The sequence below is a fragment of the Epinephelus lanceolatus genome, chromosome 14, assembly GCF_041903045.1.
Source record: "Epinephelus lanceolatus isolate andai-2023 chromosome 14, ASM4190304v1, whole genome shotgun sequence".
NCBI lineage: Eukaryota > Metazoa > Chordata > Actinopteri > Perciformes > Serranidae > Epinephelus > Epinephelus lanceolatus.
In genome coordinates, this window is record NC_135747.1 from 41,001,306 (window position 1) to 41,017,533 (window position 16,228).

Consider the following 16,228-nt stretch of genomic DNA (forward strand, 5'->3'; position numbering starts at 1 on the left):
AAACACAGTGACTGGTTGCTACAAAAGATCTATGTTTGGAGCCTAAAAATACGCTAGAAACACAGTGACAGGTTGCTACAAAACTTCCATGTTAGGAGCCTAAAAAGATGCTAGAAACACAGTGACTGGTTACTACAAATCTTCTATGTTTGGAGCCTAAAAAGACGCTAGAAACACAGTGACAGGTTGCTACAAAGCTTCCACGTTTGGAGCCTAAAAAGCTGCTGGAAACACAGTGACAGGTTGCTACAAAACTTCCACGTTTGGAGCCTAAACTGCTGGAAACACAGTGATTGGTTAGTACAAAACTTCCACGTTTGGAGCCTAAAAAGCCACTTGAAACACAGTGACTGGTTGCTACAAAACTTCCATGTTTGGAGCCTAAAAAACTGCTAGAAACACAGTGACAGGTTGCAACAAAACTTCCACATCTGAAGCCTAAAAAGCTGCTAAAAACACAGTGACTGGTTGCTACAAAACTTCCACATCTGAAGCCTAAAAAGCTGCTAGAAACACAGTGACTGGTTGCTACAAAACTTCCATGTTTGGAGCCTAAAAAACTGCTAGAAACACAGTGACAGGTTGCAACAAAACTTCCACATCTGAAGCCTAAAAAGCTGCTAGAAACACAGTGACTGGTTGCTACAAAACTTCCATGTTTGGAGCCTAAAAAACTGCTAGAAACACAGTGACAGGTTGCAACAAAACTTCCACATCTGAAGCCTAAAAAACTGCTAGAAACACAGTGACAGGTTGCAACAAAACTTCCACATCTGGAGCCTAAAAAACTGCTAGAAACACAGTGACAGGTTGCAACAAAACTTCCACATCTGAAGCCTAAAAAGCTGCTAAAAACACAGTGACTGGTTGCTACAAAACTTCCATGTTAGGAGCCTAAAAAACTGCTAGAAACACAGTGACAGGTTGCAACAAAACTTCCACATCTGAAGCCTAAAAAGCTGCTAGAAACACAGTGACTGGTTGCTACAAAACTTCCATGTTTGGAGCCTAAAAAACTGCTAGAAACACAGTGACAGGTTGCAACAAAACTTCCACATCTGAAGCCTAAAAAACTGCTAGAAACACAGTGACAGGTTGCAACAAAACTTCCACCTTTGGAGCCTAAAAAGCTGCTTGAAACACAGTGACTGGTTGCTACAAAACATCCACATCTGAAACCTAAAAAGCTGCTGGAAAGCAGTGACAGGTTGCTACAAAACTTCCATGTTAGGAGCCTAAAAAGACGCTAGAATTACAGTGACTGGTTAGTATAAAACTTCAATGTTTTGAGCCTAAAAACACGCAAGAAAAACAGTGACTGGTTACTACAAAACTTCCATGTCTGAAGCCTAAAAAGCTGCTGGAAACACAGTGACAGGTTGGAACAAATTGGTAATGTATGATAATATATAGACAGTAACATTAGTGAAAATAATTTTCTGTCCACATGTTGGGATGTATATAGTGGCCTAACAGTCGTTTGCTGTCTACATCGCTGCCTCCATTTAAAGGTACATTATAACAACCTCTGCACCATCATGTCAAACATTTGACTCCGCCATCTACTGGCTGTATCTATGTCAACATAAAGGGCGCATGGAAGTATGAGTGCAGGGATGTTTACAAAGTTCGAAGCAGACGTATGTATTTTCGTACATAAAGGGAGAATAAATGAGCCCAAGGCCTGTGCGCAGTTTCACAGAAATGCACGGCCGTGTTAACCAGAGTCCCAGCAGCACCCCTGACATGCGCCAAGGTGTGAGGGCCCGCTCATCACTGTTTAGTGCTTTAATTTTATTTATGTTTTTTAATCAATATACTAGGGGATGTGTCTCCACAATATTTATTATAATTACAACCCAGGAGGGAACAACCATAATTCATTGTCAGACTCTGAGGAGAACTGAAAGCGATTTGTCTTTGTGACACTTTAAGGTGTCAAAATATTGAATGGATTGTCATTGAATATTTACAGGTATTCATGTTTCCAGGAGAATGGATCGGATAACTTCACACAACTGGACCAAATACAAACTTCTGACTTAGCCGACTTACAACTGCGTTGTCTTTAATATCATTACAACATGAACAACTGTCCTGCCTGTGTGAAGAACACAGAGAGACACTGGCACCGCTCACGGCTGCCATTTGTCCGTCTCAGTTGGTCTTCTCGTCCTCAGGCTGCCAGGAAGACTCAAACTTTGCCAAACGGATCACCAGGAGGGCCATTAAAACTGCTTCTCACATAGAGTGCTTCACGTGGCTGTGGAAATATCTTGGCAACATATCGGTCAGAGTATAGCTTTTAAATGTACAAGTAGAATCCAGGAACACACTGAAATCCCAAACTATGTGAGTCTGTTTCAGAATGAGGCCAAACATGTAGAGAAATCAAAGTAGAGCTGCTGGATCTGAACCAAACACAAATGTTAGAACAGTTCTGGGCTTCTGAGCAAGTGAGAACAATACAGATGGCAGATCGTAGATGAAAGATCCAAGCGGTTTTACATGTCTAAGCCACTTGAGATTTAAAAGATTGTGCACGCTGTTGGTGTATTAAGGAGTTAATAATAGCAGCGAGGCAGTGATGTGTTGAAATTAGGAGACAGAACAGTTTCACTTTCAGAGCAACAATTTAATTTCTTGTCTTTTTCATAGGAGTTTTTTCCACACAGCTGAAGTCCAGTCTGGTGCTCGCTGGTTTTGTCCACGGCGTTCTGGGGAGCCCGTTATCCCTGCAAATTGCGTCCTGAATTTGCACCATATACAGTCCACTGCAAACAGGCCACAGTCAGATCCCTGCACCGTAACAAAGACATAAAGCCTCATTAGATGCCCACATGGTGCATCCAGTTGACTGTGTTCGGCGGGGAACTATTTTTATCTGAATGAAGTCTACAAGCAAAGAAGGGAGGAAAAAAATCTTTGGGAGAAAATAATGAATCAGAACAAAGTGTCTGAGAAATCAAAAGCTTTTCTCATGTGTCTGTCTGTAATCAATTCAAGGCTTTCTGTATACAGTCTCTCTTTTTTTAAGGTTGAGTGTGCAGCTCGGTTTTTGGATCTGCTGCACATGATTTACTTTACAGCCTCCTAAAAAAGACCTGATGATGACACGGTTTACGGGAGACGAAAAGAGGAACTTGACGATGGTCGGTTTGTAAAAGAGGAACAGAAAACATTTTCTTCCTCTGTGAAGGAGTCGAGAAAAAAAAATGCAACAGATCTAATTAATAATGAAGAACTAAATGATTTTTTTCTGATTTTATCTGATCAGATTGTTTGAGTGTTGTGTGGACAGTGTGTTACAGTCCTCTGCCATGCTTCAGTCAGTCCGACTCTTCACCGTGGTTAGATGTAAAAACTGGAGGGAACACATGAATTCAGTCACCACTCATGTCACAGAAAGCTTTTTGTACTCATACTAACGGCAGTCTGTCAACCACTTTGGTCCAGACTCAAATATCTCAACAGATACTGGATGGACTGCCATTAAATTTTGGAAAAACATTTACACTCCAAGAGTCCTGAAAAGTGACTTGATCTACTGGGATTTTCAGCACAACCATCTCTATGGTTTACAGAGGATGGTCCCAAAAAGAGAAAAGATCCAGTGAGCCAAAATGCCTTGTTGATGCCAGAGGTCAGAGGAGAATGGCCAGACTGGTTCAAGATGATAGAAAGGCAACAGGAAGTCAAATAAGCACTGGTTCCAACCAAGGTGTGCAGAAGAGCATCTCTGAAGCAACAACACCTTGTCCAACCTTGAAGCAGATGGGCTACAGCAGCAGAAGACCACACCAGGTGCCACTCCTGTCAGCTAACAACAGGAAACTGAGGCTACAATTCACACGGGTTTTCTCACCAAAACTGGACAATAGAAGATTGGAAAAACCACATTCAGATGGAAGCATGGATCCATCCTGCCTTGTATCAACGCTTCAGGCTGCTGCTGGTGGTGTAATGGTGTGGGGGAGATTTTCTTAGTACCAACTGAGCATGGTTTAAACACCACAGCCTACCTGAGTATTGTTGCTGAGCGTGTCCATCCCTTTATGACCACAGTGTACCCATCTTCTGATGGCTACTTCCAGCAGGATAACGCACCATGTCACAAAGCTCACATCATCTCAAACATGACAATGACTTCACTGTACTCCAATGGCCTCCACAGTCACCAGATCTCAGTCCAATAGAGCACCTTTGGGATGTGCTGGAACGGGAGATTCTCATCATGGATGTGCAGCTGACAAATCTGCAGCAACTGTGTGAAAACCTACTTGGCAATACCCCGAATTCTGATTCTGAAAGCCATTTCTGGCAGAGAGTTTAATTTCATGACCTTTTCAACCTAAAACAAGCCGTGGCACGTCCCTATTAACCCATATCTGTGACTTACACCAATTGATAACGTCCATTTAATGGCCTAATAACCAGCAAATCAGCCGGTATTTAGCTCAAAGCATCACTGTTAACCCGAGTACAACCTCACAGAGACGTACAAACAGCTGCTTGATGCTTTTTTATTGCCATAATGCGTAGATTCCGTTAGATTAGTTAGTACACTTATTTTTATTTTGGCTTTATTTATGGCATTTATCTTTCTGAAGTGTCAAATTCATCTTAATCAGAGGGATTACTGAGAGGTCAGGAATGATTCAGTTTCAGTCTGTATTCTCAGTAAACCTCTTCATGTCTTTTATTTCAAAGAGCAGACTGTTTTTCTCTTTAAACGATCCCACCACGACCCTGAAGTTCCTCACATTCCACCTCCCTTTATGCTCCTAATGCAGCGCTGTAATGATGATGACTAACTGTGCTGATTGGTCTCTAATTACTGCAAACAGGCTGCTGCTGAACGCTGTCCTGATATAACCCACTCTATGCAACAGTAAAACTCATCAAATCAGAAACGTAACCAGAAAGTACTCATTAAGTGGACATAACCGGAAAAAAGAATCAAACTACAGTTAACTAATTATGATTAAGATAAATATTAACGCTTTTCTGTTTTTAAAACATCTAGTTACGGTGCCATAGTCGGATAGTTTCTTTCTTACTTCAGATTTCAGCTTTTCTGTAACTGTGTTTCCTTCGAGGTTCAGTGTGTCAGATTTAGGGGGATGTGGTGGCATCTAGTGGTGAGGACTGAGAATGCAACCAGCTGAAACTTCTGGTTTTTACTGGGAGCTGAATGATCCGCAGAGGTCTCTTCCTCTCCAAAGCAAACAGACCAGCTGATTAAAACTGGTAAAACACTGAATAAAGAAGTTTCACATTAACAAAAAATCTGTGTTTTTCTGACACTTTTTTCATGGAGGTGCTCCCCCACCCCGGCGTTTGAACCAGGAGCCCTCCTGCTGTGGGGCGACAGTGCTAACCACTGCATCACCGTGCCCTGAAAGAGTTCACTCCCTGTAAAACAGATTCACCAACACAAGAAACCTCTCCTCACCAGATAAAAGGAAAAGCCCCAGGATTCAGGAAATTACCCTCCAATACAGAGTCCTGAATAATTCCCACATAGGGCATTTATAACAGAGTGGGAAATGGATGGGGAGGAGCCTATTGTTATTTTACTATGTTTTTTATATTTATTTATTTTTACATAGTTATTGGGGATCTTGGGGTCAATCCAGTAGAGGGCAGTAGTGCAACTTTTTGGATTCAAACCGCCATTAAAACCAAAGAAGGAGAAGAAGAAAAACTTTATGCACCTGTAGTTGTGAACAGAACAAAGATGCAACGCAGTAAATGATGATGTCATCACTGGTATTGATGAGCATTATTACACCTGGACACAGGTAGAAGAGGTCACATCCACCTTAATTAATTACTGTTTGTAGGCTCCACCCACCGGCGAGCGCGCCAAGTGACGCAAATCAAACACACCGGGACAACCTGCAGGTGCGCTGTGGCTAACATGCTAACCATGATGCTAACATGCTGTCGGTGTTTCCTGTCTCCACTGAGGAACTGTTACCTTCAGTCAGGTGTGTGAGAATATCCCGGATGTGACTGCAGAGCCAACGTGTAATGGACTGGTTATACTGGGATCATGGAGGCTGAGTGGACTGCGCACAGGAAACTGTACCTGCAGACTTCACGGTGCATGAGACTGCCGGGGTGACGGTCAGACAGGTGAGTGCAACAACACACTCATTGTGCTGCTTCTCCAGAGGTAGATGTCCATGTTGCTAGGCAACACAGCGTTGTGTGTGTGTGTGTGTGTGTGTGTGTGTGTGTGTGTGTGTGTGCTTACAAGTTGTGCACAGACCGTGCAGGTGTGTGTCTGTTGCTGCAGGCAGCTGCTGAGGAGTTGATGTTGTTTACACATCCCTGTGTTGTTGCCATGGTGACGCTTCATCCCGCTTCAGGTTATTAATTTATGTGGCTTAATAAGACTTGTGCACGCGCCGTGATGTCATCAGAGTTCGTGTTTAGTGTCAGTTTGGTTTGTGTGTCTGAGTTTTGTCTGAGGAAGATGTGATTGGTGTTTTGGACATCAGAGCTCTGAGACCTTATTGATCATCGGTATTGTTTATATGGCTTTACAGTAGGCCTAATTGCACTGTATATACCCTCACCAGCCACTTCATTAGGTACACTAGGACACCAAAGTCACAGCGGAGCAAACACTTTTAACATGGGTGTTGTCACTCAGTCAGCAGGATACCTGCATGTCAAGTGTTTGTTCATGTGTTTAATCTTTCCTCTCTGAGGGCGTTAAATCTGCCCACAGTTCATTCTGTCAGGTGTATGCAGCATTTCTGACAGGTGTTATGACCATGTTGGTCAGTCAGTCTGCTCTGTGTCACATATAGCTGCATTAAAAACGATTGACGTCAGATGAACACACTGAAAACTTTATCTTAGGAGATAAAACTGATGATTACAATATATTTTATTGCAATAATATCATATCGTGGGTCCTCTGCTGATTCTCACCCCTCTCTAAAACTTAACACAATTTTTTAATGGTGATCCAACCACAAGAACTCAACATACATGCAGGTCATTTTACTGAAAAGTACATCCGTATACAGGAGAGTAAAACAAAAGATGAATCTCATTCTCAGTTTCCCCTCTTTCACACAACAAAGTCTCTCCTCCTCTGAAGTGGCATTAAACCTGCCTCTCTCTGAGGCTAATGGTGATGTTCATGAGTGCAGCTGTGCACGTAGGGATCTTTGTCTCTTGTATAAATTACACTTCGCATAAGGTTCACCACTGTAACTGTTCTTTATGAGACAGTTCAGTATTAAAACTGCTGCACCACTGTTTCAGAATCTTCTCCCAACATGTGAAACGACGACGCATAAACGACTCAGAACAATACCACAGTGATTACTGTGTGCACAGCTCGTCTTGTTTTCACCAACCAACCGACACACGCTGCATTTGTAGAGAGTGCTCAACCTTTAAATGGAGCCTACAAGTATCCACTCAATAAAATGATGTTTTTGTCTCTGTGCTGCTGAGACAACAAACAAAGTGATGCCAACCTGACGCCCGATCCAGCTCCTCTCTCAGCGCCGCGCAACAACAGCCACTTGTACCATTTCACATGTGGAATATGGACGCCACAATATTTTCTCTTCTCTGCTGAGCAACAGGCTGCGGTTTGTTTTCCTCACATCACTGAACGAATCAGCTGCACACACACACTGAACTCTCATTGAGCGAGCTTGGTTGTGTATGATGTTTATGTGCTGTTCTGAATGGATGGATTATTTATTGATTGATTAATATTTCCCTATGATTCAAAATTGTGTAATCATGGTGTGTCATTTGATTTAAATCCGTCCTTTGCTGCGTGACTGAGTTTTGTGATGCAACCACATTGTCTTAGAGCTACCACACTGCCAGAGAAGTCGTCCCATCCATACAGCCTTCACTGGTTTCCTGTAGTGGATGTAGCAGATGCACAATTTGCATTGTCTTTAGATATTTACTCCCTATATGCATTTGCATTTATTTACAGTACAGGCCAAAAGTTTGGACACACCTTCTCATCCAATGCATTTTCTTTATTTTCATGACTATTTACATTGTAGATTCTCACTGAAGGCATCAAAACTATGAATGAACACATGTGGAGTTATGTACTTAACAAAAAAAGGTGAAATAACTGAAAACATGTTTTATATTCTAGTTTCTTCAAAATAGCCACCCTTTGCTCTGATTACTGCTTTGCACACTCTTGGCATTCTCTCCATGAGCTTCAAGAGGTAGTCACCTGAAATGGTTTCCACTTCACAGGTGTGCCTTATCAGGGTTCATTAGTGGAATTTCTTGCTTTATCAATGGGGTTGGGACCATCAGTTGTGTTGTGCAGAAGTCAGGTTAATACACAGCCGACAGCCCTATTGGACAACTGTTAAAATTCATATTATGGCAAGAACCAATCAGCTAACTAAAGAAAAACGAGTGGCCATCATTACTTTAAGAAATGAAGGTCAGTCAGTCCGGAAAATTGCAAAAACTTTAAATATGTCCCCAAGTGGAGTCGCAAAAACCATCAAGCGCTACAACGAAACTGGCACACATGAGGACCGACCCAGGAAAGGAAGACCAAGAGTCACCTCTGCTTCTGAGGATAAGTTCATCCGAGTCACCAGCCTCAGAAATCGCAAGTTAACAGCAGCTCAGATCAGAGACCAGATGAATGCCACACAGAGTTCTAGCAGCAGACCCATCTCTAGAACAACTGTTAAGAGGAGACTGCGTGAATCAGGCCTTCATGGTCAAATAGCTGCTAGGAAACCACTGCTAAGGAGAGGCAACAAGCAGAAGAGATTTGTTTGGGCCAAGAAACACAAGGAATGGACATTAGACCAGTGGAAATCTGTGCTTTGGTCTGATGAGTCCAAATTTGAGATCTTTGGTTCCAACCGCCGTGTCTTTGTGAGACGCAGAAAAGGTGAACGGATGGATTCCACATGCCTGGTTCCCACTGTGAAGCATGGAGGAGGAGGTGTGATGGTGTGGGGGTGTTTTGCTGGTGACACTGTTGGGGATTTATTCAAAATTGAAGGCACACTGAACCAGCATGGCTACCACAGCATCCTGCAGCGACATGCCATCCCATCCGGTTTGCGTTTAGTTGGACGATCATTTATTTTTCAACAGGACAATGACCCCAAACACACCTCCAGGCTGTGTAAGGGCTATTTGACCAAGAAGGAGAGTGATGGAGTGCTGCGGCAGATGACCTGGCCTCCACAGTCACCGGACCTGAACCCAATCGAGATGGTTTGGGGTGAGCTGGACCGCAGAGTGAAGGCAAAGGGGCCAACAAGTGCTAAACACCTCTGGGAACTCCTTCAAGACTGTTGGAAAACCATTTCAGGTGACTACCTCTTGAAGCTCATGGAGAGAATGCCAAGAGTGTGCAAAGCAGTAATCAGAGCAAAGGGTGGCTATTTTGAAGAAACTAGAATATAAAACATGTTTTCAGTTATTTCACCTTTTTTTTGTTAAGTACATAACTCCACATGTGTTCATTCATAGTTTTGATGCCTTCAGTGAGAATCTACAATGTAAATAATCATGAAAATAAAGAAAATGCATTGAATGAGAAGGTGTGTCCAAACTTTTGGCCTGTACTGTAGATATTCACCATCTGTTAGCATTTCGCCTTTGACCTTCTGTGCATTTTATATTTTCCAGCATTCACTACTCCCTATTTAACACAGGTTTTAGTTAAAAAAAAAAAAAAGATTTAAGACTTTAACAATACACAAACTTGGACATAAGACATGCTGCACAAAAGGAGAAAAAGAAAAGAAAAAAAGACAAAGACGACAGAAACAAAAACAAAAATAAATAAATAATAATGATAATGATGATAAGAGGTAAAACAGCACTATTATACACCAGTTGGTACTGTGTCCACAGGAAGGTCGAGGCAGAGAGATGGCATCCATGGGGTAAAGACCATGAGTGGTCAGGGAAGGTCCAGTGGAGACCTAGTGTCCTGGCAGATCGAAGCACAGTGTGCAGTCCAATGCAAGGAAGGAGTCCAATGTGGTTATTCAGCTTGACTCCTCATCCTTTTGATGTGTTTAATAAAGGGTCCCCAGTTTTTTTAGAAAACTTAATGCGGGAGTTAGACAGAGTGTACCGGATGTCTTCAGGATGTAGACAAGAAACCATTTTGTAAAGCAAGAAGAAGAGGCAGCACAAAAAAAACAATAATCTGTATTTGCATTGGCCTCTGTACATATATTCATCTTCAGTTGCATGTATATTATCCCTAGTAGAGTTGTACCAATACCAGTTTCGGAAATGCCTCCAATACTGCCTAAAATGCGGTATCGGGTATCGGCGAGTACAGCCTATGACCAATCTGATGCCACGTAATGCCTCACGTCATTATGCATACGCACGCTACAGGCAAACGAAACAGAAACAGAGCAGAGTTTAGAAAGCATTCTACTGTAGCCTTTAAAGGGCCAGTGTGTAATATTTGGCATGTTTTATTGTCAAATCTGAATCTGAATCTGAATGTTCTACCCATTAATATGTTTATATAAGTGTATAATCGCTATAAAATAAAATTCGTTTGGTTTTCGTAGCCTCATAATTATGCTTTTATATATATATATATATATATATATATATATATATAGCAAGGGCCTTGCTTTAGAGAGGTCGCCATCTTGCGCCGCCATGTATGTACGGCAGCCCGAGCGGACAATCCAGCCAGCCAGAGAACGTGTTTCACGTGTATAAATGAACCAACGAAGACAGTGGAAGGAAGGAAGGAGGAGGAAGAAACAGCAGAGAGTGTTAGTAGTTCGTCGATAGAGAGTAATGAAAAGTTTTTTTAGTTATAAAGTTTGCGAATGGACCACACTTACCACGCAACAGGAGAGAATGAACCCGAACCGTCATCTGCGAGGAAAAGAAGACGCAGCTTTACTCCTTGTGATGCACTCTCTGCGGCGCTTTTCCTCCTGATGATATATCTCCCCAACGATGGCAGCAGTAGCACCGAATCCCATTCTGTGCATTCAGCCTCTCTTCTCGCCCGCTCAGCATCAAACACATGGAGTTCCTCATCTGTGTGCTCCGGCTCAAACAGGTATAGCTCTGGGTCTGTGTCCGCTACAAGAAACTCTTTAAAATCACGTTCAAAGTCGTCCATTGCAGCTACTATAGTCCGGAGATATTGCTAGGCTAAATAAACAGCTGAGCTCTGTTTACAGGCTACGCTGTCAGTCAGTGTGCGGGCTGGAGATTGGCGGAGCAGAGGGGGGGGGGGCTGCCCCGCTGGGTACTGTGAGTGAGTATGTGTGTATGAAGTGTGTGTGTTAGAGTTTGAGACGGAGTCTTTTACCCCCTGGAGTGTTACCAGAGTTTTTGGAGTGCTCAAATAAACTGGCCTTTTTCCCGAACGCTCCTCTGGTCTCCTGCTCGTGAGGGATTCATTACAATATCGTAACATGGTTTAGATTTCTAAATAAATATTCACCTCGTCGCTAGATAGACCTACTCCTGAAAAACTCGTGTCTGCCACTGTGCAAGGCTTTTTGTCCCTACGAGAGGGGTGAGCGAGTGAGCCCTGCAATCTAGAATTTGACCACTGATGTCACTGTTTTCAACCCATTTTACACACTGGCCCTTTAAAATGTCTTTTACCAAATTGTGTGGCTGCACTTTAACCTGTGTCTTGATCTGTGTCAACACTGGATAATAATAATTAAAAAAAAGGCATTCATTCTACTATTATGTATTTATTTCTTAATATTTTACATAGAGTTTTAGGAGTTGGGACATACAACAATTCATATCCCATCCATTTTTATTTTACGCGTTGGTATCGGATCGATACTCAGTATCGGCAGATACCTAAGGTTCAGGGATCGGAATCGGTATCGGGAAGGAAAAAGTGGTATCGGACATCTCTAATCCGTAGCAAAGTATTTATTACTCCTGCTCTGCTCTTAGGGGGTGATCATACAGAAATGAGATGCTAGAAACGCGGATGCTTCAAAGATGCTTGAAACGCTGGAAGCGCTTATTCAATGTGCGCTAGCTACTGGCGTCTGACGCTCAAAAAGTTGAAAATATTTTAACTTTTCAGCGTCTACGCGCGTCTAAAAACGTGTGTCTGAAAAGAAGCGTCTACAAAAACGCACGTGTAAAAAGACGCTTGAACACCGGTCAGACAGGCCGTATCATAGGAAAACAATGGTTTTACTGGCGTCGTGTTTCTAGCGTTTCATCTCAGTGTGATCGCTCCCTTACACTTCAATTTAATCACCTTACATTGCAATACTTGAACTGTCAACCACCTAAACTTGAACTACAATCATGAGCATATTTACTGTAGTAACAGCTCTCTGTTGTAGTCCTGGGACGAGACCATCATTTCACAGCTGTGTTTTTGGTGGGATACAACCACACCACAACATAGTATAACGATATTTTACGTGGCGATATTGTATTGATACATGGACGCCAAGTATCGATCTTTTATTTTGTACTTTATTAATTTTTGCAAGTACACATTTACTAGAATCATAAAACCACAGGTCCCTAAAAAGCACCCACATCTAGGGGCTGAAAATCCAGAGGAAAAACAGCAATCAGTCCCTAAAAACACCGACATTTAGTGCCTAAAAAGCCGCTGGCACAAGAGCCACGGGTCCCTTAAAAACACTCAGGTTTAGGGGCTCAATAGGGACAGAAAAAACAGTAAGGGGTTGCTTAAAAAAGATCCACGTTAAGGGGCTGAAAAGCTTCTGGAAAAAAGAGTGATCGGTCCTTATATGCACCTGTGTTTGGTGCCTAAAAAGCAGCTGGAAAAAGAGTGATGGGTCCTTAAATACACTTGCGTTCAGTGCCTATAAAGCTGTTGGAGAAAGAGCCACAGGTCCCACCGACATGTAGGGGCTGAATAGGCGCAGGAAAGAAAGTGAGGAGATGCTAAAAACAACCAGTTTTTTAGTTTGTTGGTCACAAAACAGTGATCTGCATCTTGGCAGGCATGTTACCAAGGTGACACGCCAGCCACCATCCTCTCCACCTCCAGATGATAAAGTCAGCTCATATACTACATCACTTTAGAAGCGTTGAAATGTGCAAATGTAACATATTGGTGGTGTGCAGAAACATACAATATCAACATTTTCTTGTGTTATCTGGACTGAACCTTCTCTGGTTCTTAGAGGCCTTTGATACTTTGCCAGTTTTACTTGTAAAGCTCTTTGTAACTTTGTTGTTGAACGGTGCTGTAACAGGCTGAGCTCAGAGCAACATATTTAAATGATTATTATTTATCTCTACATGTGTGAGCACTGCTTTCCATTAAAGCTATTAATGCATCACGACCATCACTCAGCCCAGCAGGAGGAAAGTGTTCAGTCCCAAATTGCCGGTTCACGTCAGAACAGCTGACGGCAGGATTTTGTTTTTCCTGTTCGGTTGTCAGTGTGTCTCTGAATTCAAATGAAGCAGAACACTCTGTAAACTTTTAGCTTGTTTGGTAATTAGCTGTTAGTTTAAATGATGTATTCATTCAGCTGTGTTTGACCAAACCAACAATGAAATAATCTGGCTGATATAGAGCCTGTTCCTTTATATTTAAATCACATACGTTTGTACGTCTCATACGTATCATATTAGCGTTTCTTAAGTGATGAAATAGATGAGCTGACTTTGTCTCTCGGAGGTGGAGGGGATGGTGGATGGCGTGACACCAGAGCACTGTTTGAGACCTATAAGTGGCAAAGCCGGCTGTTTTTTAGTGAGTCTTGTTGGGTTTCCAGCGGCTTTTTAGCTACGAAACGTGGGTGTTTTAACGACTCTTTTACCAGGACATCGCTGTTTCCAGTTGGAATAGTGCCACAAAAAGCAGGTGATTTTAACTGAGATAACATGCGTTTCCTGCCAGGACAGTGCAGCAAACAGAGGCTGTATTTTCGGATAAAGCTCTCTCCAAGAATGCGACCAGGTCCCAGCTTCACAGCCCTCAGGAATGCAGACAAAGGGCAGATTATAACATCTGCTCCGGGCTTCCATATCATCCACCCTTTCACTGAGAGCCTCCAGCTCGGGTTTAGTAGGATGGGTTAGCTCTTAGCTGGTTTTCAGCGTCCTCTAAAAGCTCAGTCTCCCTTCTACCTCAAGTGTTGGCAGTTTCTCCTCCATCGATGATGTAGCTTTGTGTATTTCTTCCAGACTCTGTAGCTCACCTGATATTTGTTGCAGGACTGTGAATATGTTTGCAATATCTCCTGCAACATTTCCTGTCAGGCTTTCACCGTCCCCTCTCCGGTGTGTTGGCGAGTTAGCCCCTTTGCTAGCGCATGCACAGCTCTCGGCAGTGTCCGGTATGTGCCTTTCTGCTTGCCCAACATAGCTCCACAATGGTTTTGCCTGCAGCCTGAAAAATGTTAGGTTAAAGATGGCGACTTCGAGTGAGGCTGACGGATAAAAGTGAAAGATATCACTGTGCGAGACTCAGCTAGGCAGCCATTTTCCTCACCGCGTCACATGACTCCAAGTGGCTGTTTTTACCGAGACTTTGCCACGTTTCCTGCCGGGATAATGTCACAAAAAGTGGTTGTTTTTTACAGAGACATCGCTGCTTTTCCTGCCAGGATAGAACTACAGAAAGCTGTTGTTTTTTGCAAAGACATCACTGCATTTCATGCTGGGATGGTTGTTTTTTACCAAGACATTGCTTAATTTTCCTGCCAGGATAGTGCTCCAAAAAGCCGTTGTTTTTTCCCGAGACTTTGATGTGTTTCTTGCCCTGATAATATCATAGGAAGTCATTGTTTTCTACTGAGAAATTGCTGCGTTTCCTGCTGCGGTAGCGCCATGAAAAGCATTTTTTTACCAAGACATTGCTGCATTTCACGCCGCGACAGTGTCAGAAAAAATGGTCATTTTTTTCAGAGACATTGCTGCGTTTCCTGCCGAGGTTGTGCCACCAAAAGCAGGGATTTTAAGCCAAAACATGATCTTTTCCTAACAATAACCAAGTGGTTACTGTACCCAAACCGAACCACACATTAACCACAGTGTTGCCGAAATGTAAAGTTTCAACGTATCTGCAACATAAGATCGTACAAACGTTACATATTTGGATTTGCAGGAACGTACAAAGCCAGCATTGAATTTGCCGATTGGGTTTTCTGATGAACATGATTGATACACCATCCTGCTGCCATAAATTCTCACTAGAACACTAAATGTGTATTCATCCACAGGTGAAAACAGTCCCCAACAAATTCTCTGTTTCCTCCCATTTTATTGAAATTCTGTAACAACCACAGTGCCCAGCTGTTTTAGAAAGTTAGTTTGCTTTTTTAGTAATAGGCTGTTTTTTATGATGCATTTTTATAGATTTCCATCTTGGGCCACTTTGCTAGCCTTCTCCTTTTATAATGAAATTAAACCTGAGCACTCAGATCCTGGTACTTTCAGAGTTCTTGTGTCTTTATTTTGAGTCTTTCTTTCACAGTCCGAAGTCTGACAGGTCTAATGGAGACCGTTTCCCAGAGGTATCTCTCTCATCCCGTTGCAGCCCCTTTATGGGAAGCAAAAGACAGGCAAAGTTTCAGCATCCTGTGTGTTTCAGCTCACTTGCATGTTGACAAAGAGATGAGGAGTTTTGGGAATAAGAGGACGGACAGCAACATGGATTCTAACACATGTCAGATTCCCGACAAAATATTTCTCACCCAACATGACAACCTGTCCTGCAGATACCAGCAAACAAACAAACCAAAGCAAATGGAAACATAAAGCCAGTTTTCGTTTTACTGCTGACAGTCTAAGCTGCAGAAGTACCAAAAAATCTGGCAAATGCAAGTGTGGATTGAGTTGGTGTGAAAACCTTTTCCATGAACACTTGGTCAGCGGGTGTGAAGTGCATGAATAATCAGCTTATAATAACACTGAAATGAGACTTTCTGGTCATGTATGGTGCCAGAATCACTGAACAATGATATCCCTCACCTGAACCTTTTCTCCAAACTTTAGAAAGTATATGATGGAGGATTTCATTGTGCTCGCTCGATGACATTCATTGTGCAGAATGAGTCACAAGTGTGGGATCATTCATCTGTAGCAGGGCCTGTAGGCTTTGTGCTTGACAGTTATTTCATTATCACAACCGCAGGTGGCTGCGTTGGTCCCATGGACTGACAGCCACTTCTACCAATACGCCTTTAATTTATTCATGATCCCTTTTGAATATTCAGCTTTT